Source organism: Scyliorhinus torazame, chromosome 15 (assembly GCF_047496885.1).
Source record: "Scyliorhinus torazame isolate Kashiwa2021f chromosome 15, sScyTor2.1, whole genome shotgun sequence".
NCBI lineage: Eukaryota > Metazoa > Chordata > Chondrichthyes > Carcharhiniformes > Scyliorhinidae > Scyliorhinus > Scyliorhinus torazame.
The window spans coordinates 195295095-195312078 of NC_092721.1; positions in this window are offsets into that span (position 1 = coordinate 195295095).

Sequence of the window (16984 nt, forward strand, 5' to 3'; positions counted from 1 at the left end):
CTGCACTACTCTCGCACTTCGACAGACAGGGAGGCCCTCCACGGCTGCCCGAAGCATGGGACTCCCGTCTGCCGGCAGGAGACCACCTCCAGGCAGCTAGACTGGCTTGCACCACCTCTGGGAACAAGGAGGTTGACAGAAAATTCCCAGTTGGCCTCATTCAATTGGCCTTCGGTGGACATGAATTAGTGTGAGAGGGTGGGTAGTTCGATTGAGTCCCGTTCATCCAACACCATGAAAAATGGACTGGCTGAAAATACTATTCTTACTGCCGCCTCCAGCCTCAACCCTGGCTAGGTTCAAATTCAGGCCCAATATTTCAGATCCATGACCTGTCATCAGAATTGGAAGAAGTTAGAGATGTAACCATTTCTAAAGAAGCAGAGAGCCAAGGAAAATGTTGGGTGTGAGGCAGTAGAGATGGAGGGAGGTATGCAGAGTTGACACACCTCTATGTCCAAACAATTATTTACAGTCCTTTTAAAATGTAGGCATCAATGCTTAATTTTAGCTTCTCTTTCTCAGTGACCACGCATACAGGCTTGATGAACAGCACCCAGAATAGTTAACGGACACCAAACAGTTAAATACTATAGATACTGCTTGACAAACACAATCAACTTGGGATCCGAACCCACGACTCAAGAGGCAAAAGTGCTACCCAACTAAGCTGTCGCTCATATTGAGAATGGAGTTAGCAGTTGTGGGATGTCACAGGTCTTCTGGCAGTCATGAAGCATATCTGTCAAACTGGGCCCAAATCCTGCAATTTCCTCTCTAACAGCACTGTGGGTGTACTTACACCACAGAGACTGCAATGGTTCAAGGAGGCAGCTCACCACCACCTTCACAGGGGCAATTAGCGATGGGCAATAAATGCTGGCCCAGCCAGCGATGCCTGCGTCTCATGAATAGATTTTAAAAACGGAATCAGGGTCTTCCTTTTAATCAATCGAATTGATTTGGAATTTATCAAAGTAACTCACTCTGGAGACTCGAACACAAATATCTGGGCTGACACTCTTTGTGTACTTCCTGAGGGAGTGCTACTCTGCTTAAAGCTCCATTTTTCAGATGGGGCATTGAACCAAGATCCCATCTGTTTTCTCCAGGACCAAGATCTCATCTGCTTTCTCTAGAACCAAAATCCCATCTTCTTTCTCTAGGACCAAGATCCCATCTGCTTTCTCTAGAAACAAAATACCATCTTCTTTCTCCAGGACCAAGATCCCATCTGCTTTCTCTAGGACCAATATCCCATCTGCTTTCTCTAGAAACAAGATCCCATCTGCTTTCTCTAGAACCAAGATCCCATCTGCTTTCTCCAGGACCAAGATTAAATCTGCTTTCTCTAGGACCAAGATCCCATCTGCTTCCTCTAGAAACAAGATCCCATCTGCTTTCTCTAGAACCAAAATCCCATCTGCTTTCTCTAGAACCAAAATCCCATCTTCTTTCTCCAGGACCAAGATCCCATCTGCTTTCTCTAGAAACAAGATCCCATCTGCTTTCTCTAGGACCAAGATCCCATCTGCTTTCTCTAGAAACAAAATACCATCTTCTTTCTCCAGGACCAAGATCCCATCTGCTTTCTCTAGGGCCAAGATCCCATCTTCTTTCTCCAGGACCAAGATCCCATCTGCTTTCTCTAGAAACAAGATCCCATCTGCTTTCTCCAGGACCAAGATCCCATCTGCTTTCTCTGGAACCAAGATCGCATCAGCTTTCTCTAGAACCAAGATCCCATCTGCTTTCTCTAGGACCAAAATCCCATCTGCTTCTCTACAACCAAGATCCCATCTGCTTTCTCTAGGACCAAGATCCCATCTGCTTTCTCTAGATCCAAGATCCCCTCTGCTTTCTCTAGGACCAAAACCCCATCTTCTTTCTCCAGGACCAAGATCCCATCTGCTTTCTCTAGGACAAAGATCCCATCTGATTTCTCTAGAAACAAGATCCCATCTGCTTTCTCTAGGACCAAAATCCCATCTTCTTTCTCCAGGACCAAGATCCCATCTGCTTTCTCCAGGACCAAGATCCCATCTGCTTTCTCTAGAAACAAGATCCCATCTGCTTTCTCTAGAACCAAGATCCCCTCTGCTTTCTCTAGGACCGAAATCCCATCTTCTTTCTCTGGAACCAAGATCCCATCTGCTTTCTCTAGGACTAAAATCCCATCTGCTTCTCTAGAACCAAGATCCCATCTACTTTCTCTCGGACCAATATCCCATCTGCTTTCTCTAGAAACAAGATTCCATCTGCTTTCTCTAGAACCAAGATCCCATCTGCTTTCTCTAGGACCAAGATCCCATCTGCTTTCTCTAGAAACAAAATACCATCTTCTTTCTCCAGGATCAAGATCCCATCTGCTTTCTCTAGGACCAAGATCCCATCTGCTTTCTCTAGGACCAAGATCCCATCTGCTTTCTCTAGAAACAAGATCCCATCTGCTTTCTCCAGGACCAAGATCCCATCTGCTTTCTCTAGGACCAAAATCCCATTGCTTCTCTACAACCAAGATCCCATCTGCTTTCTCTAGAACCAAAATCCCATCTGCTTTCTCCAGGACCAAGATCCCATCTGCTTTCTCTAGGAACAAGATCCCATCTGCTTTCTCTAGAAACAAGATCCCATCTGCTTTCTCTAGGATCAAAATCCCATCTTCTTTCTCTAGAAACAAGATCTCATCTGCTTTCTCTAGGACCAAGATCCCATCTGCTTTCTCTAGAACCAAAATCCCATCTGCTTTCTCCAGGACCAAGATCCCATCTGTTTTCTCTAGGACCAAGATCCCATCTGCTTTCTCTTGAAACAAGATCCCATCTGCTTTCTCTAGGACCAAAATCCCATCTTCTTTCTCCAGGACCAAGATCCCATCTGCTTTCTCCAGGACCAATATCCCATCTGCTTTCTCTAGAAACAAGATCCCATCTGCTTTCTCTAGAACCAAGATCCCCTCTGCTTTCTCTAGGACCAAAATCCCATCTTCTTTCTCTAGAACCAAGATCCCATCTGCTTTCTCTAGGACTAAAATCCCATCTGCTTCTCTAGAACCAAGATCCCATCTACTTTCTCTAGGACCAATATCCCATCTGCTTTCTCTAGAAACAAGATCCCATCTGCTTTCTCTAGAACCAAGATCCCATCTGCTTTCTCTAGGACCAAGATCCCATCTGCTTTCTCTAGAAACAAAATACCATCTTCTTTCTCCAGGACCAAGATCCCATCTGCTTTCTCTAGGACCAAGATCCCATCTGCTTTCTCTAGGACCAAGATCCCATCTGCTTTCTCTAGAATCAAGATCCCATCTGCTTTCTCCAGGACCAAGATCCCATCTGCTTTCTCTAGGACCAAAGTCCCATCTGCTTCTCTACAACCAAGATCCCATCTGCTTTCTCTCGAACCAAAATCCCACCTGCTTTCTCCAGGACCAAGATCCCATCTGCTTTCTCTAGGACCAAGATCCCATCTGCTTTCTCCAGGACCAAGATCCCATCTACTTTCTCCAGGACCAAGATCCCATCTGCTTTCTCTAGAAACAAGATCCCATCTGCTTTCTCTAGAACCAAGATCCCATCTGCTTTCTCTTGAACCAAGGTCCCATCTGCTTTCTCTAGAACCAAGATCCCATCTGCTTTCTCTAGAACCAAGATCCCATCTGCTTTCTCTAGAACCAAGATCCCATCTGCTTTCTCGAGGACAAAATCCCATCTGCTTCTCTAGAACCAAGATCCCATCTGCTTTCTCTAGAAACAAGATCCCATCTGCTTTCTCCAGGGCCAAGATCCCATCTGCTTTCTCTAGGACCAAAATCCCATCTGCTTCTCTACAACCAAGATCCCATCTGCTTTCTCTAGTACCAAAATCCCATCTGCTTTCTCTAGGACCAAGATCCCATCTGCTTTCTCTAGAACCAAGATCCCATCTGCTTTCTCTCGAACCAAAATCCCATCTTCTTTCTCCAGGACCAAGATCCCATCTGCTTTCTCTAGGACCAAGATCCCATCTGCTTTCTCTAGAAACAAGATCCCATCTGCTTTCTCTCGGACCAAGATCCCATCTGCTTTCTCTAGAACCAAGATCCCATCTGCTTTCTCTAGGACCAAGGTCCCATCTGCTTTCTCTAGAACCAAGATCCCATCTGCTTTCTCGAGGACCAAAATCCCATCTGCTTCTCTAGAAACAAGATCCCATCTGCTTTCTCTAGGACCAAGGTCCCATCTGCTTTCTCTAGAACCAAAATACCATCTTCTTTCTCCAGGACCAAGATCCCATCTGCTTTCTCTAGAAACAAGATCCCATCTGCTTTCTCTAGGACCAAGATCCCATCTGCTTTCTCTAGAAACAAAATCCCATCTTCTTTCTCCAGGACCAAGATCCCATCTGCTTTCTCTAAGACCAAGATCCCATCTGCTTTCTCTAGAACCAAGATCCCGTCTGCTTTCTCTAGAACCAAGATCCCATCTGCTTTCTCTAGGACCAAGGTCCCATCTGCTTTCTCTACGACCAAGATCCCATCTGCTTCTCTAGAACCAAGATCCCATCTGCTTTCTCTAGAACCAAGCTTTCTCTAGGACACAGATCCCTTCTGCTTTCAAGGACGGCACTATTCTCTTCAGTGCCCTGGTTCAATATTTATACCCTCAACAAATTATCGGGTCTTTGGCATATTGTCAATTGTGGGGCTTAGCTGGGTGCAAATTGCCTGCAGAGGATATTACATCATCACAGTGACTACACTTCAAAAGCAGTTGATTAACCGTAAAAGGCTTTGGAACATTGGACTTTTGATGGCTTTGAACGGTGATTACAAGGTCAGAAATGGAGGGAGCAGGGATGTGGAGAAAAGTGCAGTGCTTACCAACTGCACTTGACTCGGATAAGCTTGTTTTAGTTTATTATGCAAGTGAGGAGTGTAAAATACCAGAATTTACATTTTCGTTTTATGTGCTCATAACCTGAATTAAAAGCTTCATTACAGTTTGAGTGACAGATCGCCCGCTTTCCGAATCATGGCGAGCTGTAAAATATGCCCTTGTAAATGTTCAGAGAGAAATGCACAGTCCTCATTCAAAAGAAAATAACAACTTTAATTAGGCACATGGGTAATACTTCCAGAACTGGCAAGGAAGCAGTGACAAAAGGTGGCTGAGAGAGTTAGTGGATATTGGTTGAAGAGATTTACAAACTCTGCTGTATTAATTTAGAATGTGTCCACTAATGAGGCAACAGTGTTCCAAAAGGCTCTTTCGAAATCCACAAATGCCATAAACTGGAAAGAGGACTAGGTAGCAAATAATATTGGGTCGAATATTACCTGGATTTGGAGTTGCAGGTTGTGGGCCTAGATTTTGGACCCTGGCCTTTGGAATACAGCCGCCAAACCCTGTAACAGCACCCCCACCCCCCACCCCTGACGAGGCTGTCTCTCTTGGTCCTGAGGACCATCCTCCCCAACCCAGGCTTACCTGCATCCCGGCCTTCTCGTTCGGTGAGAATTTGTGCAGCGGCCACTGCACCTGGGACTAGAGAGCCACCGGCCAATTGGTTGACCAGTTGTTCATAGATACATAGATACATAGAAGATAGGAGCAGGAGGAGGCCTTTTGACACTTCGAGCCTGCTCCGCCATTCATCACGATCATGGCTGATCATCCAACTCAATAGCCTAATCCTGCTTTTTCCCCATAGCCTTTGATCCCATTCTCCCCAACTGCTATATCCAGCCGCCTTTTGAATATATTCAATGTTTTAGCATCAACTACTTCCTGTGGTAATGAATTCCACAGGCTCACCACTCTTTGCGTGAAGAAGTGTCTCCTTATCTCTGTCCAAAATGGTTTACCCTGAATCCTCAAGCTGTGAGCCCTGGTTCTGGACACACCCATCATTGGTAACATCTTCCCTGCATCTACCCTGTCTAGTCCTATTAAAATTTTTCAGTCTCTATGAGATCCCCCCCACATTCTTCTGAACTCCAGCAAGAACAAACCCAACCTCGTCAATCTCCCCTCATATGACAGTCCCGCCATCCCTGGATTCAGCCTGGTAAACCTTCACTGCACTCGAGAGCAAGAACATCCTTCCTCAGAGAAGGAGACCAAAACTGCACACAATACGCCAAGTGTGGCCTCACCAAGGCCCTGTACAATTGCAGCAACACATCCCTGCTTCTATACTCGAAACCTCTCGCAATGAAGGCCTTCTTTACCGCCTGCTGCACCTGCATGCTTACCTTCAGCAAATGTGCACAAGGACACCCAGGTACGGCTGTCCACTCCCGTCTCCCAATTTACAATCGTTCAGGTAGTAATCTGCCTTCCTATTTTTGCTTACAAAATGAATAACCTCACACTTATCCAAATTATACTGCATCTGCCGTCGGTTTGCCCACTCGCCCAACATGTCCAGATCTTGCTGTAGGATCCCTGCATCCTCGTCACAATTCACCCTCCCAGGTTCTCCACGGATAGCGGTGGGATGCCCACCTGCAGCCAGTTAATGCTCCTCAGAATGCTAAATGGATGCAGAGCAGCTGTCGGGAAGAAGTTTGTGTTCCACGCTGGCTTAATCAAGCCCGCCATCCAAAACATTCTTTTTTTTTTTTAATTTAGAGTACCCAATTCATTTTTCCAATGAAGGGGGAATTTAACGTGGCCAATCCACCTATCCTGCACATCTTTGGGTTGTGGGGGTGAAACCCACGCAAACATGGGGAGAATGCACAAACTCCACACGGACAGTGACCCAGAGCCAGGATCGAACCTGGGACCTCGGGGCTGTGAGGCCGCAGTGCTAACCCACTGCACCACTGTGCTGCCCTCATCCAAACGATTCTGCCTGATCATTAGGACAGTGGTTAGCACTGTTGCTTCACAGAGCACAGTACAGAGGTTCATCCCAAAGAAAAGAAAGGTTGTCAGAGGGGGGATTAGGCAGCCATGGCTGACAAAGGAAGTTAGGGAATGCATCAAAGCAAAAGAGAAAGCCTATAATGTGGCAAAGAGTAGTGGGAAGTCAGAAGATTGGGAAGGCTACAAAAACAAACAGAGGATAACAAAGAGAGAAATAAGGAAGGAGAGGATCAAATATGAAGGTAGGCTAGCCAGTAACATTAGGAATGATAGTAAAAATGTCTTTAAATACATTAAAAACAAACAGGAGGCAAAAGTAGACATTGGGCCGCTCCAAAATGACGCTGGTAATCTAATGAAATGAAATGAAAAATGAAAATCGCTTATTGTCACAAGTAGGTTTCAATGAAGTTACTGTGAGAAGCCCCTAGTCGCCACATTCCAGCACCTGTTCGGGGAGGCTGTTACGGGAATTGAACCGTGCTGCTGGCCTGCCTTGGTCTGCTTTAAAAGCCAGCGATTTAGCCCTGTGCTAATGATGGGAGACAAGGAAATAGCTGAGGAACTAAATAAGTACTTTGCGTCAGTCTTCACAGTAGAAGACATGAGTAATATCCCAACAATTCAGGAGAGTCAGGGGGCAGAGTTGAATATGGTAGCCATCACAAAGGAGAAAGTGTTAGAGAAACTAAGAGGTCTAAAAATTGATAAATCTCCGGGCCCAAATGGGGTACATCCTAGAGTTCTAAAGGAGATAGCTGAAGAAATAGTGGAGGCGTTAGTTATGATCTTTCAAAAGTCACTGGAGCCAGGGAAAGTCGCAGAGGATTGGAAAATCACTGTTGTAACCCCCCTGTTCAAGAAGGGAACAAGGAAAAAGATGGAAAATTATAGGCCAATTAGCCTAACCTCGGTTGTTGGCAAGATTCTAGAATCCATCGTTAAGGATGAGATTTCTAAATTCTTGGAAGTGCAGGGTCGGATTAGGACAAGTCAGCATGGGTTTAGTAAGCGGAGGTCGTGCCTGACAAATCTGGTAGAGTTCTTTGAAGAGATAACAAATAGGTTAGACCAAGGAGAGCCAATAGATGTTATCTATCTTGACTTCCAAAAGGCCTTTGATAAGGTGCCTCACAGGAGACTGCTGAGTAAAATAAGGGCCCATGGTATTCGAGGCAAGGTACTAACATGGATTGACGATTGGCTGTCAGGCAGAAGGCAGAGAGTTGGGATAAAAGGTTCTTTTTCGGAATGGCAACCAGTGACGAGTGGTGTCCCGCAGGGTTCAGTGTTGGGGCCACAGCTGTTCTCTTTATATATTAACGATCTAGATGACGGGACTGGGTGCATTCTGGCTAAGTTTGCCGATGATACAAAGATAGGTGGAGGGGCAGGTAGTATTGAGGAGGTGAGGAGGCTGCAGAAAGATTTAGACAGTTTAGGAGAGTGGTCCAAGAAGTGGCTGATGAAATTCAACGTGGGCAAGTGTGAGGTCATGCACTTTGGAAAAACGGTGACAAAATTCATAATGCTGAAGTGCAAAGGGACTTGGGAGTCCTAGTCCAGGATTCTCTAAAGGTAAACTTGCAGGTTGAGTCCGTAATTAAGAAAGCAAATGCAATGTTGTCATTTATCTCAAGAGGCTTGGAATATAAAAGCAGGGATGTACTTCTGAAGCTTTATAAAGCATTAGTTAGGCCCCATTTAGAATACTGTGAGCAATTTTGGGCCCCACACCTCAGGAAGGACATACTGGTACTGGAGCTGGTCCAGCGGAGATTCACACGGGTGATCCCAGGAATGGTAGGCCTAACATACGATGAACATCTGAGGATCCTGGGATTATATTCATTGGAGTTTAGGAGGTTGAGGGGCGATCTAATAGAAACTTACAAGATAATGAATGGCTTAGATAGGGTGGACGTAGGGAAGTTGTTCCCATTAGCAGGGGAGACTAGGACCCGGGGGCACAGCCTTAGAATAAAAGGGAGTCACTTTAGAACAGAGATGAGGAGAAATTTCTTCAGCCAGAGAGTGGTGGGTCTGTGGAATTCATTGCCACAGAGGGCGGTGGAGGCCGGGACGTTGAGTGTCTTTAAGACAGAAGTTGATAAATTATTGATTTCTTGAGGAATTAAGGGCTATGGAGAGAGAGCGGGTAAATGTTGTTGAAATCAGCCATGATTGAATGGTGGAGTGGACTCGATGGGCCGAATGTCTTTACTTCCGCTCCTATGTCTTATGGTCTCATGGTCCCATGGTCCCTATTCGATTCCCAGCTTGGGTCACTGTCTGTGCGGAGTCTGCACATTCTCCCCGTGTCTGCGTGGGTTTCCTCCGGGTGCTCCGGTTTCCTCCCACAAGTCCCAAAAGACGTGCTTGTTAGGTTAATTGTAAATTCTGAATTCTCCCTCAGTGTACCCGAACAGGCGCCAGAATTGGGCGACTGGGGGATTTTCGCAGTAACCTCATTGCAGTGTTAATGTAAGCCGACTAGTGACAATAATAATGATTATTATCATTATTATTGTTGTCAAAGACACAAAAATGTGGCCTCAGCTGAAGGTGCGCCCAATGCAATATGTAAATAAAAGGCTGCATTGACTCTGTGTTGCCCTTAGAGGCCAAGCATCCTGGAGAGGATCAGGAGCTCTGCAGCCAAGTGAGGACTGGATCTGACTGCGCCAGGTCTTGGCAAAGAATTCTCTTGTTTTCCTTGGCTGAAAAGCATTTGTCAGGTATTCAGGGCCTGGGAACCAGCTGGCATTATTTGCATGGTCTTGTTATTTAATATAAATGGAAGACCGGTACCAGTCAATTTAATAAAGCTTGAGGTTATAAAAATCACTGGTGCGTGAATCACAAGTGAAATTATTGTGGTCGGATGAATAACACTTTGTTTTCCCAATAACTGTGGTGCAGAGGCGAGGACTAGCAGAAGGTGATACTTCCGACAGTTTGCGGGACCCAAACGATAATTTAATTCGGAACCTCACATCCACGGAGGCACCCGACTCAAAGACCTTTGACGAGATAGTGAGATTGGTTCAAAGGGGCCGCATGTGGCGCAGTGGTTAGCACTGGGACTGTGGCGCTGAGGACCCGGATTCGAATCCCGTCCCTGGGTCCCTGTCCGTGTGGAGTTTGCACATTCTCCCCGTGTCTGCATGGGTCTCTCCCCCACAATCCAAAGATGTGCAGAGTAGGTGGATTGGCCACGCTAAATTACCCCTTAATTGGAAAAAAAATAATTGGGTACTTTCAATTTTTTTAAAAAGAGATTGGTTCAAGAACGTTACAACCCAAGGCCCTCGGTTATCCTCCAACGTTGTGGATTTAAGACTGAAATGAGGGACAATGAAGAGTCTGGCTCAGCCTTCATAGCCAGGCTTCACCAGCTTGTTGACACTGACAAGTTACTCAATGGCTGGTTTGTGGGATCCATGACCTGAATATCCAGAAGGAGCTTCTGGTGGAGGCCTGCCAAGTTCGGGAGTTTGTGTGCTTCCAATGCAACTGAAGGGGATACCTTCAAGTACATTGCCACGCAGGGCAAAACGGCCCCTGGAAAACAAGGCAGTCCACACCGCCATGAGCATAATGGCCCATTCATGGGGCATCCCAAATCAATTGTTTCAGGCAATGGCACCCCCTTCATTGGCGATTATTTCCAGCTTTGTGTGAGAACAAATGACATACGACACACAAGACAGCCCCCTACCACCCAGCGTCGAATGGTCTGGCTGAGAGGGCCGTTCAAACTTTCAATAAAGTCATGAAAACAAACTCTGATAAACCACTTCACCAGCAGTTGGCTAATTCTTTTCTTGTTGTTCAACTCAACCCGTCACCCCGGGGGTTCCACCAGCTGATCTGCTCATGGGCCGTCTATTGAGAACCCGATTGGATCTTGTATTTCCAAATTTGGCAGGGAGGGTGGGGTCATGTCAGCCCCCCCCCCCCCCCAGAAGAGTCAGTGGTCAGAGCAGAGAGGTGACGGGTTGTTCTGGGTGGTACAGCTTTGGTCTGAAATGTCCCTGCCAGTTCCTCTGGTTAGAAGGAGAGGTTATGGCCCAGTCAGGGCCGGTGTCTTATCTGGTCAATGTTAATGTAAGACGGTCAAAAAGCACATCAACCACCTGAGGAGTCGAGGGGTGGTGACCCGAGACGTGGAGTCGACAAGCCCACAAGCATCACGAATACTGCTTTAGCTCGGTCCAGCCAACAGGAGCTGTGGACTCCCGTTTCTGTTCAATCTGCTGTATCTACACAGGCTTGTTCGGCTGTCGTCGAAGTGGCCCCTCCTGAGGTGGCATCGACAGTGGACCACTCGATCGCCTGAAAGAGTGCCGAGCATGTGACTGGTCAAGGGAAGACCATCAATTTTTGATGGACTCTCTTTCTTGATTGTCCCTGTTAACAATTGCAACGTTATGCATAGTTTTGTGGTGGTGTGTTAAGGGACTTAAGGGGGGAGGGACGTAGTAGCGTGGACCCTTTAAGCGGGTGGGCTCCATGTGGTTAGCTCAGGGCCAATTGCGTTGCACTGCGTGAACCTCGGCCAATGTGGAGTTTGCGCAGAAACCTGGGAGTAGGACACTGGGCAGTGTGGACCAGTGAACTTTATCATCTTTATTATTGTCACAAATAGACTTACATTAGCAATGCAATGAAGTTACTGTGAAAGTCCCCTAGTCACCACATTCCGGCGCCTGTTTGGGTACACTGAGGGAGAATTAAATATGTCCAATTCACCTAACAGCACGTCTTTCGGGACTTGTGGGAGGAAACCGGAGCACCCGGAACGAATCCACGCAAATACGGGGAGAACATGCAGACTCCGCAAAGACAGTAACCCAAACTGGGAATCGAACCCGGGTCCCTGGTGCTGTGAAGCAACAGTGCTAACCACTGTGCTACCATGCCGCCCCGTAAGTGTAAAGGTCTGCTGTATAGTGTTCTGTGTCTGTTATATAACTGCCTTTGCCTTTCATGAATAAACCCCTTTGGTTACTACCAGTGTATGTCTCAAACCACCAGAGTAATCATGGAGGAAAACTCCTCTGGACTATCAAGCACTTTGTGACGTCCTGAGGTCATGGAGGTTGCAATAAATCCCACTTCTTTCTTTCTCTTTTTGCTTCAGATCTGTAAGATTCTCTGCGCCCCACAAAGAGGCCTTGGGCCTACACTGCCCCATGGTTTCCCTCTTCATTTGCGAGGCTGTAAAGGTTGACCCTAAAATGTCAAATATTTTGACAGCATAAGTGGATATGTAAATACCAATGCTATTCTCTTTCTGGGTCTCATGTCCTAAGAGGGTGTTGGCAACCATGAGCTTCCAGGTTTTGGTCCTTGGCTATGGCTGACGAAGAATCTCTCCCACGCTGGCTGCCTGGCACCGGTATATGTTGGAAGGATTTACAAGTTGATACTCAGGGTGTTTGGCCACATGATGAACACACCTTCTTTGGCTGTCAAGCCTCAGAGTGGGAGTACAGTGTTCAATTCTGGTCGCCACACTACCAGAAGGATGTGGAGGCTTTAGAGAGGGTGCAGAAGAGATTTACCAGGATGTTGCCTGGTATGGAGGGCATTAGCTATGAGAAGAGGTTGAATAAACTTGGTTTGTTCTCATTGGAACGACGGAGGTTGAAGGGCAACCTGATAGATGTCTACAAAATTATGAGGGGCATAGACAGAGTGGATAGTCAGGGACTTTTTCCCAGGGTAGAGGGGTCAATTATGAGGGGGCATAGGTTTAAGGGGCAAGGTTTAGAGGAGATGTGCAAGGTAAGTTTTTTACACAGACGGTAGTGGGTGCCTGGAACCCGCTGCCGGAGGAGGTGGTGGCAGCAGGGACGATAGTGGTGTTTAAGGGGCATCTTGACAAATACATGAATAGGATGGGAATAGAGGGATACGGACCCCGGAAGTGTAGAAGATTTTAGTTTAGAAGGGCAGCATGGTCGGCGCAGGCTTGGAGGGCCGAAGGGCCTGTTCCTGTGCTGTACTTTTCTTTGTTCTTTGTTGGGACTCGAACCCAGAGCTTCTGGCTCAGAGGCAGGGACACTACCCACTGTGCCACAAGGCCCCCAAGTGCTAATGCGAATAACTTGAGCAAAAGACTAAGGTCAAGAATGATCCACATCACAGATTCATAGAAGGAGGCCAATGGGCCCATCGTAGCCATGCTGGCTCTCCAAAGAAGCAATTCACCTGGAGCCAGGTCACCACCTTCTCCCCATAACCCTTTACATTCTCCCCTTTCAGAAAAGAATCCAAATTTCTCTTGATTGCCTCGATTGATCCTGCGTCCACCATACTCTTGGCCAGTCCATTCCAAATCTCAACCACTCACTGCATTGAATCGTTTTTCCTCATATCGGCGTTGCTTCTTTTGACTCTCTCCAGACTTTTCGTGATTTTGATGACCTCTCCGGACCTTCTTTCTTACAAGGACTATTATCCCAGCTTCCAAATCTAACCACAAGGCTCAAGTTCCTCATCCCTGGAAACATCCTTGGAAATGTTTTCTGCACACTCCCCAATTCCTTGATCTCCTTCTTAATCTGGACACAATACTCCCTACTTCCCAACTTTGAACCTCTCTGAAGATCTGGAACATTTTATCAGTCGTTTATTTTCTTCAATGCGGAAAGGTTCAGTTATGTCCACGTCTCCGAGAACATACAGAATGTAGGAATAGGAGTAGGTCATAATGGTCTGTCAAATCTGTACCACCTTTCAGTTACGTCACAGTTAATCTGAGGCGCCATCTTCCCTATGAAGAACTAAAGGAAGCAACTTTGAATCACAATCACACGCCCTCGGGGTGTCTCCCAATATTTGACAGGTAATAAGATCAACCTTCACGCAAGAGCCTGCGAGTGTGAAGTTGCTTAATTGCAGCAACTGGTCGGTAATAAATGGTGTGAACTAATTTACTCAGGTCTGACTGAAGATCGAAACTCCCATCACTCAGGCTCTTTGCGAATTGACAATGGAAAAAAAACATTGGCCATTACCTCAAGGCAAAGATAACTAAAACTTTTAGTCACCTTTGAATATGATTATGGTTCTAATGCAAAATTTGCTTGTGATTTTTTTTCCCCTCCCTGATAGGTCGTAACGTTCGCGCATCCAAAATCCATGCAGGAGTGTTTCCCAACCTTACCTCTGAATGATTTGGGCCGATGTCGCCCAGTCTGGGACTCCCTAGTCAGCACAAATAGTTTCTCTCCAACCACAAAACACTTAAGAGCATAGGAACAAGCCATGCGGCCCCTCGGGCCTACTCCACCATTCAAGTAGATCATAGCCGAACGTGATCCAGTCCCCTTTGATATCTTGACAACTTCAATGAAATCACCCCTTAATCTTCTAAAATCAACGAAACACAATCTTAGGGGTAGGTTGTCCAGTCCCGCCAGCCACGTGGGCTGGACAGAAACTTTGGTGGAACAATTAAAGGCTCACTGAGCTCGGGCAGGAATTTCTGTCCTCGGACTGGGCGTGACCGGAAATCTCGTCCATAATCTTTCCTTCTAATTTACGCCTTGGAGTCCAAGAGCTGTATTTTAAGGCTACAAACTGGTGCTACAAATTGCACCCCTGCGCTTAAGTAAAATTTGACGTGATAATGAAGGGTCAGCAATCCCCCATCATCCCACCAGTCTCCAGTAATACAGAGGACGAGTGGGTGCCCTTTCGAAAAACTCAATCAACCAGTGAACTGAGCTTGTTAAAAAGCCGAATGATTGCAATTCTTCATTGCCCACTCCGTGTGACACAGGTTGCACAGGATCAAAGTTGGGAATGAGCGACACCAGGTCTGAGGAGGTGGCACAAAGGCAGGTTAAAAGAGCTGAGGCTGAGTGCATGGTGACAAGTTGCAGGAGCATCTGCTGGTTGAAAGTGGCAGCATTCAGCTGGTGGCGGACTTCACCTATTCATGTTTTTTATAAGCTTGACCAAACATTTGAGGAGAAAGTAAGAGGGAAGGGGCTGGAACTGATACCAGAGTCCTGGCCAAGCATCTCTCCCAACACAGGTCTCACCCGAGATCCCAATTGGACGTGAAGCCTCCCCCCCTCACAAAGCGAGTTGGCCAGCCGACGCTTGAGTCAAGCTTGTGAAATGGTGAAGTCTTCCTTTTACCCCCCCAGAAACCATAAAATACAACCCCAGGTATCATTCGGCTCACATTAACACTGCAATGAAGTTGCGGCGAAAATCCCCTAGTTGCCACATTCCGGCGCCTGTTCGGGTACACTGAGGGAGAATTCAGAATGTACCTAACAGCACATCTTTCAGAACTTGTGAGAGGAAACCGGAGCACCCGGAGGAATCCCCACGCAGACACGGGGAGAACGTGCAGACTCTGCACAGACAGTGACCCAAGCCGGGAATCAAACGTGGGACGCTGGTGCTGTGCAGGAACTGTGCTAACCACTATGCCGCCCTGTAGTCTGATGCCCAGAAATGAATACATCTTCAGTGCAGTCTAACCGGGACTCTGTCTGGCTGAATCATTATTCCGATCCTAATGTATTCCAGTCTTCCAGATATAAAGCTCACCATTCTATTTACCTTTTTGATTATTTTCTGAAAATGCGTATGGTATTAATGATTAATGCACAGCAACCCCCACCCCCCAAGTCTCTATGGACCTCCAATGTTTCCAGCTGTGCACTATTTAGAAAGTACTCTGATCTCTATTACTATCAGTATTACTGAATTATTCTTTGAGACCTCGCTATCGGTTTTCTTGCAGGGTTTTGTACCAATTTACTTCAGTTCTCCGTGTTCAAACTCCTGAGTCACAAGATTGTGGATCCAAGAGCTAAATGCTGCAGATCCTGGAGGTCTAAACTAAAGCAGAACAGGAAGTGCTGGAGGTACTCAGCAAGCCTGGCAGCAGCTGTGGAGAGAGAAACAGAGTCAACGGCTGAAATATTCCAGGTCCACCTGCCCCGGAACCGGAACTTCCTGCCCAATGTCAATGGACCTTTCAATCGCCCGTCCGATTATCCGTCCTGCCCTTGACAATTCCCGTTCCCAACTTTACTCCAACGTTTCATGTCAATGACCCTTGGTCAGATTTGAGCTCTATTCCCTAATACATAGTGCACTGGAGGGGGCGCAGAGGCGATTCACCAGGATGTTGCCTGGGATGGGACATGTATGTGATGAAGAGAGGTTGGATAGGCTTGGGCTGTTTTCTCTGGAGCCGAGAAGACTGAGGGGTGACCTGATCGAGGTGAACAAGATTATGAGGGGCATGGACAGGGTGGATAGGGAGTTGAAGGATCAGTCACGAGGGGGACACAAGTTCAAGGTGAGGCGCTGGAGGTTTAGGGGGGGATGTGAGGAAGAACTTATTTACCCAGAGGGTGGTGACGGTCTGGAATGCACTGCCTGGGAGGGTGGTAGAGGTGGGTTTCATAGATTATCATAGAATTTACCGTGCAGAAGGAGGCCATTTGGCCCATCGAGTCTGCACCGGCTCTTGGAAAGAGCACCCGACCCAAGGTCAACACCTCCACCCTATCCCCATAACCCAGTAACCCCACCCAACACTAAGGGCAATTTTGGACACTAAGGGGCAATTTATCATGGCCAATCCACCGAACCTGCACATCTTTGGACTGTGGGAGGAAACCGGAGCACCCGGAGGAAACCCACGCACACACGGGGAGGATGTGCAGACTCCGCACAGATAGTGACCCAAGCCGGAATCGAACCTGGGACCCTGGAGCTGTGAAGAAATTGTGCTATCCACAATGCTACCATGCTGCCCTACTTGCCTCACATGCTTTAAAAAGTACCTGGATGAGCACTTGACACGCCATAACATTCTTAGGCTATGGGTCAAGCTGGCAAATGGGATTAGCATGTTTTTCATGTGTCAGTGCAGACTCGATAGGTCGAAGGGCCTGTTCCGCACTGTATTTTCATAGATTCTGTAATTCTGTGAATACAGGCTGAGGCTTCATTGCTGTACAGAAGGAGTAATGTATCCTCAGAGGTGCCTTGCTGCAGAATATCTTAAGGACCTCAATCCATCGCAGATCAGATTTAACATTCTGCAGAAAAGGCTTGCACCCAATGTTAAGGTTAGGGTTAAG